The 18,255-nt window shown below is 39.2% G+C and overlaps 1 long non-coding RNA gene across 1 annotated transcript; it reads left to right on the top strand.

Annotated features, from left to right (window-relative positions):
- The first annotated feature begins 1,624 nt into the window (after positions 1-1,624).
- Positions 1,625-17,320, top strand: LOC116719816 (uncharacterized). The gene is made up of 3 exons (XR_004339268.1): positions 1,625-1,635; positions 6,828-6,830; positions 17,298-17,320. It is a non-coding gene; the product is annotated as an uncharacterized LOC116719816 (long non-coding RNA).
- The last annotated feature ends 935 nt before the right edge of the window (positions 17,321-18,255 follow it).

Below are 18,255 nucleotides of genomic sequence, written 5' to 3'. Positions count from 1 at the left end.
GGATTGTTCCTGTGCTATCACACTCAAACTTATTGCAGTAAAAAAGCTTCGGTTTTGTGACGTAGTGTTGGTTTATGTTGGCACTGCTGGACCAGACTTAAATTTTGCTTTTCCTTCTAAGAAGTAAACCCTGACAAGAACAACAGTGCCTTGCTAAAGTATTCAGACCTCTTGAAATACTCTGGAGGGGGAATCTGTTAACACAAGAACTATTAGTTGGTGCAGTTCACAAGCCCGTTCATTATGGGAAAAGAAGAAAGTCAATAAGACGTCCTGTAGGGAACAGCAAACTTGTGAAAATAAGGTGTTTTGGTTAGAAGAGACCAACATTCACCAAATTTTAGGCCACACATCACTCTGAAAGCAAACTGTGAAAAATGGTCCAACAGCATCATTTTGGGGTAAATACTTAGCAGATACAAGCAAAATACTAGTAGCTGTAGTTGTACCATTTTTTGAAAATGGTGAATAATTTTCCTTCTATTTCACAACCAATTACTATGTTGATCTTTACATAAAAACCCAACAATAGCATTGAAGTTTTTGGTTGTAGCAAAATGAGTTTTTCTAATATTTGTAATGCATGGTAGCTTATATTTTGGCTATCCTAGCTGTTTGGTTATGCTTAAGTAACTAAAATGGATAAATAAAGAAAAGACGATGCTAAGTTTGTGAATCTCTTTTTTGTTGGGTAAAAACAGTTTTTTGATTCTTGCTAACTAACGCCTCATACTTTTAACTTGATTGTAATGCAAGTTTTATGAATACATTTTTAGATCAGCTATATTTATGTATTACACAGAAAATCACATTGCTGAATAATTTAATTAATTTGCTAAAGACTATTAAACAGACTATTAAACAGTTAGCTAAATGAATAGACCGAATGCAACAAAAGCCAACATGCAATATAAAAAACAATCACAGTGTGACAATGGGCAGTGTTAGTTTTTGTTTAGATATCTGAACACAAGGTCTGAAAATAAAATGCAGTGCAGTAAGGCATCCCTCATGGTCTGAAATGCTCAATTAATCATTCCCCTCAAGTCATATCCTCCTTGCTGCCACAGATAAGAGCATTGTATAGAAGAGAGGCTGGAAAAGAATGGAATGTGGTGGAGAAATGGGAAAGGGTCCGGGGGCAATCACAGACCTGCTAAAATAATAAGCTGGTTCAGAGCCACGTGGAGGGAGGCCCTGGTGAGATGGGACTTGCTGATTAAATTAAAGGCTCATTAATCAGCCCTTGACCATGACTTCCTCATTCCTCTTTTTCAGCCTACACTACTGACTTCCAACATTTTTTTTTCCCTCCTCTCCTTTAGGCTTCTCTCTTGCCAAGTGGGGGAACCCCCCCTCACCCCCACCCCGCGGAAGGGTCAGGGTTAAGAGTCGGCAGGAGAGTGGGGATAAAGGGGCAAAAGGAACTGGCAAGCTTTTCCCCTGATTTGCCTGGAAAAACAGATATCTGGCCTCCTGCTGTAATGGCTGCCTCCAAATGAAAGCCAGAACAACCAAGGGCACCGGATTGGCAGGCGCCAAACGCATACGCACCCACTGCCTGGCTCATCCAGAATCACACAGAGCCTTGTGGCTGTGATTTGTCTAAAGATCTGGCAGCTGCTCCACTAATCTGTCAGCCCGACTGTGCTGAAGAGGAGCGAGGAGCAAATGAGCGCTGGCTGTAGGCATGAGTAGGCAACACTTTGATGATGGAGTGGGTGAGGGAGCTGAGAGCCTGTGTCATAATGGTGGTGATTATGCTGAGGTCATTAGAACATACACATTACATCATGGCTGAACGTAAGGGGACCCCCACCCCACAAGTTTACCTTAATGGAGAAAAATGGGCTTCTCATTACAAAAGCCATCACTTAGTCAGTCAGATTATCGGTCAATCAGTAAATCAAAATTGTCCAAAAAGAAAATGATCTGCTATTGGTGTCTTTTGACGCACTTTGTGGAGAATAACATTATGTTTTCATTGGGACTCAATTAATTAGTCAGTTAGATCATTAGTACAAGAGACAACACTGAAATATTAAATAGTAATTAATTTTTCTTTCCTCTGTCTATGGTAATGATTTATATAACTTATGATTTACGTAATTTGAGGATATCACCTTATCATGTGTTCAATAAAGTTTGAATAAATTAGGAAAAGAAGACAAATCACATTGTAGGAATTCAGTTTCATTTATGTAAGACACAATCTGATTTGAGGCAACAGTAGAGAGGAAAACTCCTAATAAAGAGGCAGGAACAGCCGGCAGAACCAAAGCTGCTGTCATATTGTTTCTTATTTAACCATGTACACAGTTCTTTTCAGTTACACCAAGAAATGTATCTTGTTTAAAAAAGAACAATAAGACATAAAGGAAAAAATGTGTTTTCTAATGGAAGGAAAGGAAAACGTTAGGAGACCTTACTCCCTAATGGGACTGATCGCAAATTATGTCACCTTTGCTCATTAATATTTATAAGAGGTTGCCTGGATGTTCGGACAATTAGAGTACAAACAGAACGGTGACATCTGAAATGATTATAACTTTGGAAGGTGACGAAGGTCCTGGGAGCTTCGCTTCAATATGTTTTAATGCTGAAACATGGTGTACAGCCGCTTAAATGTTGGTTGAAATGTAGAGGACTCAAAGTGAGTGAAAAGAAGACAATGTTTGTAGAAACCACTTGCTAGCACAAAGTTATCTGGGCCTACCCAGCCAGGAAGACAGGTGTCAGACTATTGATTTATTAATGCATTGGAATTAATTTTTTCCCATTGAATATCAATTCAGAATCATTTCAGATGTTGACATTCTGTTTGTACTCTGTCCAAACATCTGGGCAACTTGCGCATTTATGACTATAAATGAGCAAATGTGACATCATTTGCGATCAGTGCCATTCTGTCAAGGCTGCGGTCATCATCAAAATTACAAAAAATAGGATATTTACCTAAATAATAGTCAGAATATAAATTCTAACTTCAAATTGAAGTTGTTTTCATGAAAAGGACTATTCTTTATTTTTATAATTTTTTGATGAACCTGCTGGAACAGTTCACAGCATTTGTTGCCTTTACGCTTTCAAGAATTTGACACCAAAATAATAAACTGAACGACAGTTGGACACCATTTATGCATTTATCACAAAAAATTATTTCTTTCCCATAATTTCATCTGAGGTTGAAGTGAAGATTTTACACAAATGATTGCAATCAGGTCTGAACAGTTAGGAAAACAAAACCCCAATGCACAGTATATACCTTTATTTTAATCTCCCTCAAAGGTTTTAGTGGAGGACAGGATGTAAATAGAAAAAAATATATACAGATTCATCCATACATTCTGCACCTTGCCCCATGTGAACCCCCTCAGTATAAGTTGATAAATTGAACAGGACTCCCCTGACATCTCTGACAGCCTCCTTTTCATTCCTCTGTCGGCCCCGTCGCTTGCCCTTCTCACGCCACACTGAGGAAGACTGAGGAAGTAATGGGATCGCAGGGCTACCTGACCCCCGGCACGTGAACAGCTGTGGCACACAAAGCAAAGAGGGAGCAGCCACTTAAAAAGGAAATGGAATGAGCAAGGTGGAGGAACAGACTGGGAAGGTGGGAGCAAAAGAGTGAGAGAGAAAAGTGAAGAATGACGATAAGGAGCGTGTGGAAGAAGAAAAAACAAGTGCCCAGCCATGTGTGAAAGACATAATTGAAAATGTCAAAAGAAGTAAGGAATGACAGCAATGAACTGGCTGAGCGTGGCAGTGCAGCCTGTCAGTGAGCTACTACCTCCATGCTGAATGGCTTCTCCCTTTCTCTCATCTCCTGCATACATTCTGTGCTGCACAGACTCACACACACATTTAAAATAACCAGAAATATTTTCCTGAACTCCTCCGATTTCATTCACGTGCTCTTAGTCTGTGTGACTATTCGCAGACTCACACATGTACACTCAAAGCCTCTAAAAGTGTGAGGAGGAGCATATTCATATAGACTGATTTCAAAGGGAAATGTGATGCTAGATAAGCACTTGACCCTGATGTCAGCTTTATCGCTTATCCCCCCTCCTGCTCCTCAATTTTCCTCTTTATGGGTTGCCCTCCATCTACTTTTCATCTCTCAAGATGAAAACGAGATTCGTGGCCCATATTGGCCGCAGACGATGAGGAGAGTAGACGACTTATAATTCAGCATATGTGCCTGATGCCAGGTGTGTTTTATCATGTACAAGTGCAGACTGAGGGGGAGGGATGGTGGACGTTGTCAGATTTCCATGCAAACGCTTAAAAGCATTCTGTAGCCATGCAAACTTAATAATCACTAGAAATTTGATGTTAATGAGCAAAGAGCTTTACTTCAACTTACACATATGTAACGCACAATACAAAAAAAATTGGATGCAAAAAACAACCAGCAGAAAACTACATTTGAAAATTTTCAGTCTTCAAATGGTTTTACAGGAAAGGCTTTGTAATCTTCCATACTTATTTGCATTGCCTTGCAAAATTATCCTTGAACTTTCACAGGATAATTGCAGCTACAAACCCCAGTGGATTTTACTGACTGATCACAAAGAACGAAAAGCAGAAGAATTTAACATGGTTTTCAAACTATTATTTAAAGGAAAAAAAGCAAGTCTGACATCCATTTGTGTTGAATCTATTTTTTATGATACTATAAAATAAAATCCCGAGAAACTAATTGTAGTTACCAGCAAGAATTCATCAAAAATAACATAGACCCCACCTCAATAGTAAATCTAGACATGAAAACCTTAAGTAGAAAAGCAACTAGAGGCCCACTGTAATTCTGGAGAAGCTGCAGAGATCAAAGTCTTGTGGGAGAATCTGTTGATAGGACAGTTATAAGTCATGCACTTCAAAACCTGACTTTTGTAGAAAAGTGGCAAGAGAAAAGCCATAAGAAGTCCTGGTGGATATTCACCAGAAAGCACCTAAGAAACACAGCAACCATAGAGAAAAAGTGATCTGGTCAGAAGAGACCAACGTTTTAACCAACGCTCAAAATATGTGTGCATATACAGGAGAAAGAAAGAAAACTTGTTAGAGGCTGCAGCAGACTTGAGGCTGGTATGGAGTTTCATCTTCCAGCAGAGGTTTCTATGTTCTTTTGACTTCAAACCCACAAAATAAAAAAAAATTAAAAAACATTGTAATTAGTTTGGTGTGCAAGTGCTACTAATGAACTAAAAGGTGGTTCTATAATTAAACCGCTGCAATGACAAAACCCACATCAAAAATAATGTTTTATGCATTTGTAAATGCTACTGTTATATCTCTAGTCACATTTACAGAACAATTTTTTCCCCCGCACTTGTTTTCACACCTTAAATGAGAGCTCAATCCCATCATTGGGTATCCCTCCTCTAGCAGAGCAACAGTCCCAAACATACAGATCAATCATGTATTAAACTGGCCTAGTCAAAGTCTAGATCTAAATCTTATTAAGAATCTGTCCAATACTTTAGCAGAGCACTGTAAATACAGGGAAATACATGTAGGATTGCGATAAGTATGAAATAAGATTTACAAACGGAGAAGAGTTTCTCATTTCAATTCGCATTAACATGTTTTAAATCTACTGCACGGTTCAATACAATCGGTTTGAAGATGAAGATGTATAAGATCATTTAACAGGAAGCATTTTTCTTGATGACTTAAGGAACAGCACAAGTCCTTAATAATTGCTTAACATTAATATCAGTTCTAATTCTGCCCATCTTCTTGGAACTGAAAACAGTTTCCAAGCATCATTAATTAAGAAGAAAAAGGGGGCAGTATGGTGGAACAGAGATGTGAGTAGATATAATTTGCATAGCCTGATGGGTGGAAATCACTGTGCGACGTACAGGCTCTCAGCACCTTCATGAATATTCATGTCTTCCATAGTCTACTAACACAGCACATCAAAAATGGATCAGCAGATCAGTGTGTGACATGGCAGTAGCATCCAGCTGAACTCCTCCACCGCAGAGAATCTGTGCGGTGGGTTTAGATTTGCAGAGTTTAGAGTGTTGCTGTGAGTCAGCTTGCACAACAATTTAAGATAGAACTCTACAGAAATGCCATGGACGTCTTGCGTTAGAGATACCAAGGACCCCTGCTGAAGAATTCATGAAACTTTGAAAGGCTCGCTGCAGAACGACACACTCCGAGTCGGCAGTCCTGTGATGAAGCAAATGCCACTGCGGCTCTGTGAGATAATAACAGAACGTATCCTGCGGTGGTGGTGAAGGTGAACAAGGTAACCCATCCTCTAACACTAATAAGTGTTTCCTTTTTGTTGCCCAAGGAAATGTATTTCACTTGCAAGGCAATGCTGCCCTCTAAAAAGACCAGAAAGGGAGAGGAAAAGGGGGAGGAAGTTAGTGAAGGAAAAAGGGAAAGGAGGGAGAGGAGCAAATGGAGGCAGAAATGGCTGCAGGGTCGGGGGAGTTTATTTAAGACTCAAATTAAACATGCAGAGCAAAGGCGCCGACAAAAATTAAACCTTAATGACAAAATATTACCTCCATAATGGAAACTTGCACAATACACACAAGGCAACAAAGAAATTATGCAGGCGTGTCTGAAGAAAATATCTCATCTTGCTTTTCATCAACCTAGAATATGACCCATAAAAAATGTCCAAGTTACATTTTATATTAAAATTACTTGAACAAAGATTGTTTCAGTGTAATTCAGCCGGTTTTCAGTGTTATTATTGTGCCAAGTGTATCAGTTGGAATGTATATTCATGTGGCTTTAGAGAGGTGCACTGGATGTGAATATTTCCTTTCATGTTGTCTTGCAGAATGTGCCAGCAGGTGTTTCTAGACGTACCCGGTTATGTCCAGTTCTGCAGCATCCAAACAGCCTGTGAGCTCCCTGCCATACAACAGTGTGGGAACCAGGCTGGCAAGAGGAGAGAGTGCAGACACAGCAAACAATGCTGAGACAGGGGACAACCAGTAATAGGATAAGTGGCGGGTTGAAAATGTGTCAACCGGAATGTGAATTCCATGTTAGCTATGCAAATGAGAGGGAGGACCCATTGGCTTGGCACACACGGCTCATCTATTCCACACAGCGGCCTGCCATGGTTATATTCATCAGTGGCAGCTTGAGCTCTGCAGAGCTTTCTACTGTAAATTATACTTTAAGGGTAATTAAATCAAATCTGGGCCAAATATTCATTCTCAACTGGCAGAAAAAAATTGTTTTACAAAATGTTGCACAAGGCTAACGATGGCAGGCTAGCATTGGATACGTGCACAAAAAAAAAAAAACTTTAGTAGCTTGTCTGTTTGCAACAGAAATGCAAAACCCTATAAACAGCTGTTATTTTAAAGTGTAATTTTTGAACTGATGCGAGTCAAATTTAGTCAGGATTACAAAATAAAAATTCATACCAAGTGGGTTTTTTTTTTCATTTTCTCACATTACAACCACAAATCTTGGTATTTTAGCAGAATTTTATATGATAGACTCACACAAAGTAGTACATAACTTTGAAGCAAAACTACATGTTTTTGTTTTGTTATCAAAAAAGTAAAAAAATCTCGGAATGAGTGGAGTGTGTCTTTGAACAGTGATTTTCAAGGCCTGCCAGAAAATTCTGTTGGATTCAGGTCTTGTTTTTGACTCGTATGTTTAGGTTGTCGTCATGCTAGATGGCGAACCTCCAGCCCAGTTTCAATTCTTCTCTAGCCTCTACCAGGTTTATTTCCAGGATTGACCATATTGACTTCATCAGTCTCCACCTCAGCAGTTTTCCTGTCCCTGATGGACAAAAAAAAAAAACACAGGATGATGTAACCACCACCTTGTTTCATGTTACTTCCTCCTCACATTGCATTTTGCATTTGGGCTAAAATGCTCGAATTTGTTTTTATTTAACCACTGCACTAAAACTTTTATCCATTTACGTTAGCAACGTGAGTATTTAAGCACTCAATTTTAAGTTATTTTATACTGGGAATAAAATACCTTTACCTTCAGAATAATTGAGGAAAACATTGTTTATAACGTGAATGACAAATCACTTGACGACATTTGAAAAGCTGTCCTTGAAAAAGCTTAAAAGCATTTGAGTCCCTGAAAGTGGCTCTAAATTTGAACCCTGTTCAGCTTCCTGCAGTAGAAAATGTCACACAGCAGAACAGGATGTCTGAGGAGAGAAGGTTCAAAATCAGTCATTTTGAGCTGGAATTTTCAAAATCAACGGTGGGTGTTACTAATTCAGGAAAATAAATCAGTAATGAACGTAACTCTGACCTACCAGGCTGAGCTAATCCTCCAGGTCATCTGAATGCCAGATTACTGTTTGTCTTCACACAACCTGAAGTAGGCAAGTCAATCACAGTTCTGTTCAAAAAAACTGATTTATCTCACAAACAGAATTTTGTTTTCACCCTTTTGGACCCAAGAAGGAAGTAAGGCTGGTGCCAGAGATGGAGCACTGTTTATTCAAGATACTAAAGCGGTAACAAAAGAAACATGACCTATAGCAAAACTAAAAACATTGGAGCAAGCCTTCAGAACAGAAAAAAAAATGTTTTCTACTCCTCTGCATATTTCTTTGTCCCTCCAGCCCTTCCTCCTCCTCCTTCTCCTCCTCTCCTTCAACCCCCCACTCTTTCTAATTTTCCTGAGGACGGAGGTGCCTGCCTGCCTGGCACATGACATTGATTTCCATCAGCGCTTGGAAATAACCTCAGAGCCGTTGCCAGGACAACCCGCATCTACCTTTTCACATTTTTGCATATTGCCAGTGAGTTTTGTTTTTTTTCTCACCCTCCTCACAGCCTGTCTTTCTTCACTGCGTCGGCCACTGCTCACAGAGCGACGGGAAGACAAATGCTCTCAGGTAGATGGGTAGCGTGCGGGGAGGTGGAGGTGGAGGGGCGGTGCGGGGTGATTGCTGTGGTTGGGTGGGTGGCGGTTGAGGAGAGAGATGGATGGCCATGCCAGGCCAGAACAGGATGGGCTGTGGGGACTCTGGCATGAAATGTGTGTGCATCTATACGTTGTGGGGGAGGGCTAATGATGTCTCCACCCTGAGGGGGGGATGTGGGAGGGTGGGGTCAGCAAGAAGGAGGAACAATAAAACACAAGAGCACTGACACCGATGGACTTCTGCCTCCTAATTAACTAACATGATGAACAAAAGCGGGTGGAATGGAGAAGAAAGGAGAGATTAAGGATTAAACCTGGAGGTGTGAGAAGAAAACAAACAAAAAAAAAACCCATCCTTTCAACTTTCCCACTTTTTTTTTATTATAAAACCATAAGCCTCAATTGGATTTTGAACACAAAGTGATGCAAAAATCTGAAAAGTTTGGCAGGCAATTGGGTTCAGTTCTCCATCAATTTTTCCCATCAGACATTCTGAAGAGAAATATTCCCATAGCATGACCCTGCCACCACTATGTTCCACTATGAATTCCCAGGATTTTCCAGCTTTAGTTTTTATTTTTATAGCATTTCATATGTAGGTCAAAAACTCCAGTTTTGATCCTATCTGATCCAAGTCTTCCATATGTCCCCTACATAAGTGGACACAAGTCCCTTATACGTCGTACATATATGGTCCATAAATGGGTAAATGAAAACCCTTATGAACGTCAGTGTGGGACAGTTTCACAGCTTGGCACACCTACTTAGATATTTATCCATAAAGTTTTTTGGAAAAATCTTTCATTTTATAGTTATGCACTTACTTTGAGTTGCTCTAGCAAATAAACCCTTCAACAAGATACATTAATGGATCTGCTTTAAATGTCAATACTGTGTAAAATTTAAATGTGAAATACTTTTGCAAAGCAGTGTATCTTACAGACTTGAACCAGCAGGCTATCAGTGAATGCCACTCACAATGTCAGACTCTGACAATCATTAGGTTTCTTCCCTGACAGTGTACGTTTGTCTATGTGCATATGATGTGGCGTCCATTGGGTTGGTCACTTACAGTTCAGTGGTGTGGAGAGGCTGGTTTTAGCGCTAATGTTAAAGTATCTGGAAAGCTGTATGAGCACAGGAGAAACGGGGTGTGTGAATGTGTGCGGTGGTGGGGGCCGGCTGTCAAACCGTCAGTGTGTGTCATGAGAAATGTTGATGCACACAGAGAGAGAGAGAGAGGGCAGGCTACCAAGAGACCGCCCTCCACCTGCATCGTGTGCCTTTTGATTTCTCTCCTCCATCGCAGCATCAACACCTCAGCCAAAGTGCAGCCATGGAGAAAATTAATTTCTTATTACCTGATTATATTATTTGGTTTTAGCTGGAATGTCACTTGAATATTCCACATCAGCATTTCATCAATAAGGTTGCTAGAAGGTAAAGAGAGGCAAAGTGTTGAAGCAGGGCAACAGGGCGAGCCGGCCTGTAGTTCTGCAATGGCAGTTCTAAAGTATAAAGACCGGCGCTGGCAATATGCCGACCTGGGCAGAAAGCAATTTGCTCAAGTGCTTTTCTGTCTTATCTGCCCACTACAATCACACACACACACAGTCTTACACTCTTGTATGTGCACAAACATCAAAGAGGAGCAAGACTCGGCCATTCAATCCACGAGGGGGTTTAGAAGTTTTACTGAAGCTGAATGTCCACCTTCATACACATTTTATGTCTCACTGAGGTTTTTCTCATCCAGCCACTGCTGGTATTTACCTTTTATCCCCATCTCTGCTCCAACACACAGAGGATTTAAGACTGATGGCCAAGCACACCCTGCTGCCTCCCCTTCCCTCTCACATCTCACAAGAAGCACAATCTGATGGATGAATTTAGAGGCTGTCAGGTGACGAAAATGAAAGATGATATTCTGAAAACACTGGATTGTAAGGCAAAAAAAGAAAAAGAAAAGTCAGACATTTTGAGTCTACATAAATCTCATGCATTGTATCCCTACAGCTCAAACGTCTTAATAAATCTTGGAGAAGATGAGGTAAACAAAACTGATCATCACAAAATTCATGAGGTCCAGAAAATCCAAACTTGGGTGTGTTTCCTCCTGGAGGGCATTGCTATTATTTTACTCGTCCCCTTCGCAGCAAACATACAAACTCAAGACTCCTGAAAAGGGCAAATTTGCATACCTTCCATAAGGAGGAAAATCTGATCATATAAATGTAAATAAGGTGAGCTTAACTTCTATTTTTTGCAGAAAACAGTGAACTGATAACACAAGGGAGCAGTGGGCAGAGCTCGATGGAGTGGAAAGGGCACCGAGATGCTCGTGAATTTGTATATACATTAATGTCAGGGATGAGGAAGAGGACAATATTTTTATTTATTTCGCACCTCCAGCTTCCAATGCTATGTTGGTATTTAAACAGCAGGAGGCACTGCTGCAATATCTGCAGCACACATTCAGAGACAAGCTGCTTTTGGAAAGTGCCAGACATACTTATTTTACAAAATCCCTTTTCTGTTTGGTTTCGTGTTAAATATTTCCTCAGAAATCAAACGGATTTCTCAACGCAAACTACTCTTGGTCTTACTCAAGTCAATAACGAGATCTGCATCTTGAACAAGCACAAACCCAGGTTTCTTTGTGCAACACTGATTTTTCTTTACCACAAATAAAAATACATCTATGACAAAACAAACCAACTCATGCAAACAAGTACAATGTCACTGGATTTATTGCTTTTTTACTTCCAGCTTTGTTCACTATTACTCTTAGAAAAATGTCAATAAACATCTACACAATCACTCATAATAACCAATTATAAAATAGTCTGTGCAAAGCCTTAGAACAGATATTGAACATTTTTACATCTTATGTTACAAACTAAACTTCAATGCATCTTATTGGGATTTTACAGACCAACAAGAGACAGACCAACAAGGAAAAGGATAAATGTTTCTTTTTTAATTCTTCTAATTTAAATTATTGGGTCGATGTTGCAATGTTGGAGTTTCATTCATAATGATTCTCTAGCAGAAGTGCTTATCTGAGGATCAAATTTTGGATCCTACAATGGCAATTTTAAGAATATTGGAGCAATATTTTTCAGAGGAATTGGCTTTCCAATAACAATAAAATGAAAGTCAGATTGTGTGAGAGGATGTATGAACAAAGAGAAACCACAAAATGTTTTTTTATAGATCTGAAGCTGATTGAAAACACACAGTGAGAATATCCTAATTTATCCATTAAAGGTTTGGATTTGGGTCACACAGAAAAGCACTCTAATCTCTTTACAAATTTACTTGAACACCCTTTTGCCTTTTTTGTCTTTGTTATTATTGTTTTCTGAAGTTATCAGCATAAACCAATGTCAAAAATGTGCTTTTTTTTTTTTTTTTTTCCAGAAACAGATGTTATCTGATAAAATATCAGTGGACATCCTTCTTCAAATAATTTATTTGAGCTAAAACCCTTTATTTAGCTTCAAGGCATGTTTCCAGACTGAATGTAATTGAGACAGAGTAAAGTTCATGGCTGAAAAGATACAAGACAAGCATTCTATTAGCTCGCTTTGGGACATGCAGCTCCACCAAGGAAGAAAATGAAAGGACAATCTCTCCGGCTGTATGCATGCTGCAGGCTCAGATCTGATTATTTTCCCCCACCTATTGTGAACCAGAATTTGATCCTCTCGTTTCTGTCCAAACAAACACTCAATCTGATTTTCCCCTAGCTTTGACGTACAATGAAAACAGCGGATGGAAAGCAAGACCAGAAGGAAAAGAAAAGGAAAATTGGCTTAAGGGTCTGGTTTCATTCTAGCTCAGAGCAGTACAAGCCGCAGAGGAACAAAATGTAATTCATATTATCGTGACCTCGAAGGGGGTTTCATCGCAGTGTGACTGTGAGGATGCCAACTGGGTCAATGGTGCATGAAACTGCCTCCTTTTATTGGCCTGGCATTCAATCAGTTCCTCCTGGGTATATGTCCTTGGCTGTGCAGTGGGGGCCACTCATTACAGCTCTCCTTGCACCTGCTAGCATCTCACTGCCTCCCCGCCCTTATTTCAATCCTTGCATAAATACAATCAGTCCTGTCAAGAAAGCAGGAGAGCTCACCATCATCCACAGTCGTCTCTGACTGATTATGCAGAGTATAATCAGTCCTCCCATTTCTTCCAGTGTCTTTGAATTCCACTGGAGCTGGCAGAGTGCCAGCATCTGTTCACCAGATACCATCATCCCCCACACCTCACCCCTGTACACATCTTTAAGCAATAGCACAAAAAGAGTAGGTAAAGGTTTGACATTTTAAAAACAAATGCAAGCTACAAGACATCCTTATACACCAAATAGAGACAAGTCAGATACCCAATTTCACCACACTGCTGTAACCAGGAGGCAAACGGCATATATGGTGCCTTGTAAGAAAATTTTTACCCCTTGAACATTTTTATATTTTGTGACAACCCCAAACTTCAAAGTACTGAATAATGCTAAGAGGGAGAAAATGGATGCTTGGGTTTCAACAGTTTTTGCAAACAAAACATGTTTGTTTGCAAACATGTTTTGTTTGCTCACATCGCCGTGAGCAAACTACTCTCACTGTGAAACAGGGTGGTGGTAGGATCATGATGTGGGGTTTGTTTATTTTAGCCAGTACATGGATCCACATGGGGCAATCTAGACAGCCTGTTGGAAACAGTGGAAAACCTGAGACTGGGATAATGATTAACCTTCTGTAGATCAGCTAACCTAAACATACAGCCAAAGCTACTCAAATACAGGAATGGAATGGATTAAAGTTTGTGGCTGTTACATCTCAATAGCAAAAACGCAAAAGGTTTGCAAGGCAAACCCTAGCCTCAGAAAGTTATATAGCTATTTCACCTCTTGCTCTAGCTCTCATGCTGTAAACATTCATTTGTAACTTGCCTCAGAGTGAGCTTTAACTAATGTACCCATCAGTCTGTCCCATTATAGCTCAGAGAAGTCCCTGGGCAGCCTGCTTTCCAGTTTGTTCTCCTCACTAACACTAAACAGAAGCTGGGTACCGCAGCATTCACACCAGCTAAACAACCTTCACCTCTCCAGGGAGATGTGCCTTTTCTTTCCTTACACATCCACTGGTGACTTTAATGAAATATGCAGCTGTCTTTTAATCAAAGCAAGTCCTATTTGCATATGGACAAGATATGGAGGTGGGCGCAGCAGCCCTCCGCCGCGCACATGAGCGCCCTGATTTAGAAGCAGGAGGGAGATAGAGGGAAGGTGGAGGAGGGAGGTGTGGATAAAAAGAGGTGGGGTAAGGAGGGGGTGTAGGAGGAGTAGGGATGGGCATGGCTTGAAACCAACCAAACACATAGATTGATGTGGCACATTTGCATACCTCAACAACAAACGTGGGTGCAATGCTTCATATCCAGTGGGGCTCAAGGGTAAAAAAGGCAAAAAATCAGAGGAATGTGACACTGTGTGCGTCTCTGTGGAGACAGGACGCATCTTTACTGTAATTTTGCCGGTGTTAATTATCACAGGGTACCAATTATCAGAATGTGGTCTCACTAAATGCAAAGTTAATGACCAATAAATGACCCTGTGTTGGTGACTCAGATGGCACAGTGCTGGAAGCCAGAGGAGGTGTGAGCGAGGCTCCTGCGCTCTGTTTTTAGATGTCTTTATGCCTACAGATTAATTCAAATGTGAGTAACAGACAGATACAACAACATCCTGTTATGTGTGTTTAAGAAGCACAGAGGGAGACCGAAGTGGATGAAAGACGGGCTTGTTTAAATGTGTGTTTGGTACAGACAGGATCTGGCTCACTTCACTGATGTTGAACTGGAAGTGTGTCTGTTTGGCTTTCTGCCTGTCTGCCTGCAGCAACTCTGCCAGGCTCTACAGAGCCTACAGTGATTAAAGAACAGATGATTTCATCAGATCAGAATGTTTCATTTCAAAATAGCTCTTTGTATATTTAGTATTTTCTCGCAGGAAGGCACTGTTACCCTGTTGTGATGGAGAAAGCTGAACAGGAGGGTGGTTATATTCTTGTATGCGTTTCTTACTCATATTAACTCTTTTGCCTTTGGAAAACCCTGGGAGTTTTATGCTCTTGGTGGTTTAAAAGCATGTGATACAATTTATGCAAATGAAGCTGAACTGAGGAATAACTCACCATCACTACATTTTCATAAATCTAAGCAACCTTATAAACCCATATTGAATATTCGTACAATATCTCCCACATGGTCTTTTCCTTAAAAAAAGTTTCTCTGTCTTTCACCTGAACTTGACCCTCACAGTTTCTGTTAATTGCCATTTCTTAATTATATTTTGAGCCCAGGAATTAGCTATCTAAAATACTTTTTTTCAGCTTTTTTTCCAAAGCTCCTTTTTGTTATCAGCATTTATTATTTTAATGTTCAAAGTGGTAAGTCTGTCCAGGAGCTTACGGCTGCAGATTACTGAGACAAGGTTTGAGGAGTTCTAATAATGATTGCTAAAAAACGATAGCCTTAAAATATCTAATTGAGGAATAGGTCCTTGCTAAAAGTCTTTAGAAGTTATAATTGCAAATCTTCAAACTGCTGCAAAGAAGTAAGTTCTTATTTTCATACCATGACCACGTTGTGCAGAAGAGATAAACTCATGTTTTCAACATTTAAATTTTGGGTTCTGCTGCTGTTCATAGTTCCTAAAAATGTGATGAAAGGATCCAATGTTTTACATGTGAAAGCAAACTATTTTTCACATTTTTTGACCTTACAGGCACAAGGAAAACACAATATGTTATTAGTTATTTTATGTAAAAGACTAAGACAAAATGTTCCACAAATGTGAAATGGAAGGAAAAAGACAAATGGCTTTTAACATACTAAACATTTATATTACATATTACAAAAAAAACAAAAAAGAAAATTACGGCATTGTGTATTTTCTCAACCCTATTTGTTCTGATATCCCTAAATAAAATAAAGCGTAACCAGTTGCCTTAAAAGGTCATCTAATTGATAAAATGAGTCCACCTGTGTGTAATTTAATCTCAATATAAACCCAACTTGCGATTCTCCGTTCAGATGAAAATGTAAAGTTGGAAAATTACCATTGCATGTCATGCTAATTAAAGGTATAGTTAAACTTCTAATTGGCCATAAAATGTGCAGTAAAAATGCGGGTGGGGAGTCAGAAAGTACTAAGCCTCACTGATAGGGGGCAGTGCTGAGCCCTATGTAACAGGTGCCCTTCTTCTATGGGTTGAAAACAGTCGAAATCCACTGAAGCAGCCAGACTTAAAAATGGAGGCAAACAACAAAGTGACTCAGGTATCAGTGGAAAAGGATAGATACTTGGAATTAATATACAAATAAAGGTGAGATCGTAAACAATTTTCAATTTTAATAAGCACATTTAAAAAATATATAAAATTTGATATTATAGCCTATAAATATTTTATTTTTCTTGCTATATTGTTCAACAGTATGGAATTGATTAAAGCTTAATAAAAGCTTTTAATACAACTAAATATTTTAGTGAAGGTCAAAATAGAAATAAAGCTCTCCATTTCAGGTATATATCCGGACATCTGATTCCAGAGGAATCACTGACTGATTCAAAAGAGCTGAATACAAATGTAAGTCACACTTCATATTTTTAGTCAAAGTGTGAAAACCATACATCATTTTCCTTCCACTTCACAATTATACTCTACTTTATGTCTGTCTATTACATAACATCCATAGAAAATACACAGAAGTTTCTGGCTAAAAAGGGAAAAAATGTCAAAAAATTAGAGAGGTCTTATATAAATACCCTATGTCAGTGTAGCAATTTTGATCCAGTGGTGGGTACATGAAAGAAATAAAACATGCATTTATACTTTGACAGTCACCAACTGCCATGCATAAATGTTTTTCAGAGATCGGCTTCACCGTTCCTTAGCCTTGGTCCTCGGTGTCTACCTGCAGCCAGCCAGCTGCTCAAACAGAAATCTCAACCACACTTCACTTTCCTGTCAATTCTTAATACTCATCATATCTGGGTTGCTCCAGGGTATCTAACTTAAAATTAACTCCCGCTGCTTGTCTTATTTAATGGCTAATTAATTCAGGCCTCCCACAGTTTCACATATTGCCGCTCCGCTTTGTCTCACTGCCTGAGCGGAGCGGCATCTGCTAACTGATGTTTCCTTTTGTTGTTAAGCCTTCACTTCAAAGATCTCTTGGCGAACAAGGGCTTTGATGAGTACAGATGAGTAGGAGTCTGAACACTCACTGACATGCAGCATATGTACAGCTACTTCTGAATGTAATCAGTGGAATAAAACACAATATCATTTGATTAAATCAAATAGTATGAATGAGTTATCATATTAAAGGTTATGCACCACATAGTGCCTGAACAAATGTTGGAATCATAGAAAAAAATAGTTTTTAAAGCCTTATTTTGACATGTGACAGTATGAAAGACACAGCGACAGTGACATTAACAACGGAAAACTCACATCAGTGACCAAATATCATTTTCTGCTTAGATTGGAATGCTGCCATCATTTATGCACTGCTGCATTTCCTGATGTGACATTTTAAAATGTCTTGAGCTGAAAAGGTCTACATAATGGAACTAAAGTAGTGCTAATATGTGTCCATAATAATTTTCTCACAGAAATGTTTACACTGTTGCTGCAGCTAAAATGCTAAGAGCTATCATTTTAGCAAAACATTAAACTAAACATCACAAATGTATAACTTAAAACAACAAAATGCAACAAGAAGCACGGAAACTGAAATTAAGTGCAGTCTGGTTCAAAATTATTCTTTCCACAGACAGACTTATGATTAAATTCATCTTTTAATTTCACCAACATGTTTAACCTGACTGGAAGTAATATAAATGTTTTAGAGTTGCCTAACTTGAAAATAATAACCAATAATACTGGTTTGCTACTAATTGTCATCACAAGTTAAAAAACAAAAGTAATATGTTGATGTGCAGCGGAATTTGGTGTTTCGGTTCAGCTAAAAAAAAAAAAAAAAGGCGACGCACACACCAACTCTGACAGATCACCAGTAGAGCAGATGTTTAAATTAGCTAATCAACCACCGCTGTGTTCAGACGATCACTTATTAATAACCGCAAAATAAACACCATGTCTGAAAAACATAAACGGATAGAAAGTTCTGTTTTTTGAGTGGGAAACATTTGAGTGTTTGTTAGCATGGAGTCCAGATAGGTAAAGTTGCTATGGCAACGAGTCTTCATGTAGCGTAGCTAACAGAGAGCGAGAGAAAAAGTGGTTTTAACTTGTTCTCTAACGGTTTTTGGTTATTTTTCCT

Source organism: Xiphophorus hellerii, chromosome 5 (genome assembly GCF_003331165.1).
Source record: "Xiphophorus hellerii strain 12219 chromosome 5, Xiphophorus_hellerii-4.1, whole genome shotgun sequence".
In the NCBI taxonomy this organism is placed as follows: domain Eukaryota; kingdom Metazoa; phylum Chordata; class Actinopteri; order Cyprinodontiformes; family Poeciliidae; genus Xiphophorus; species Xiphophorus hellerii.
This window is presented reverse-complemented; position numbering and strand designations above follow the sequence as displayed.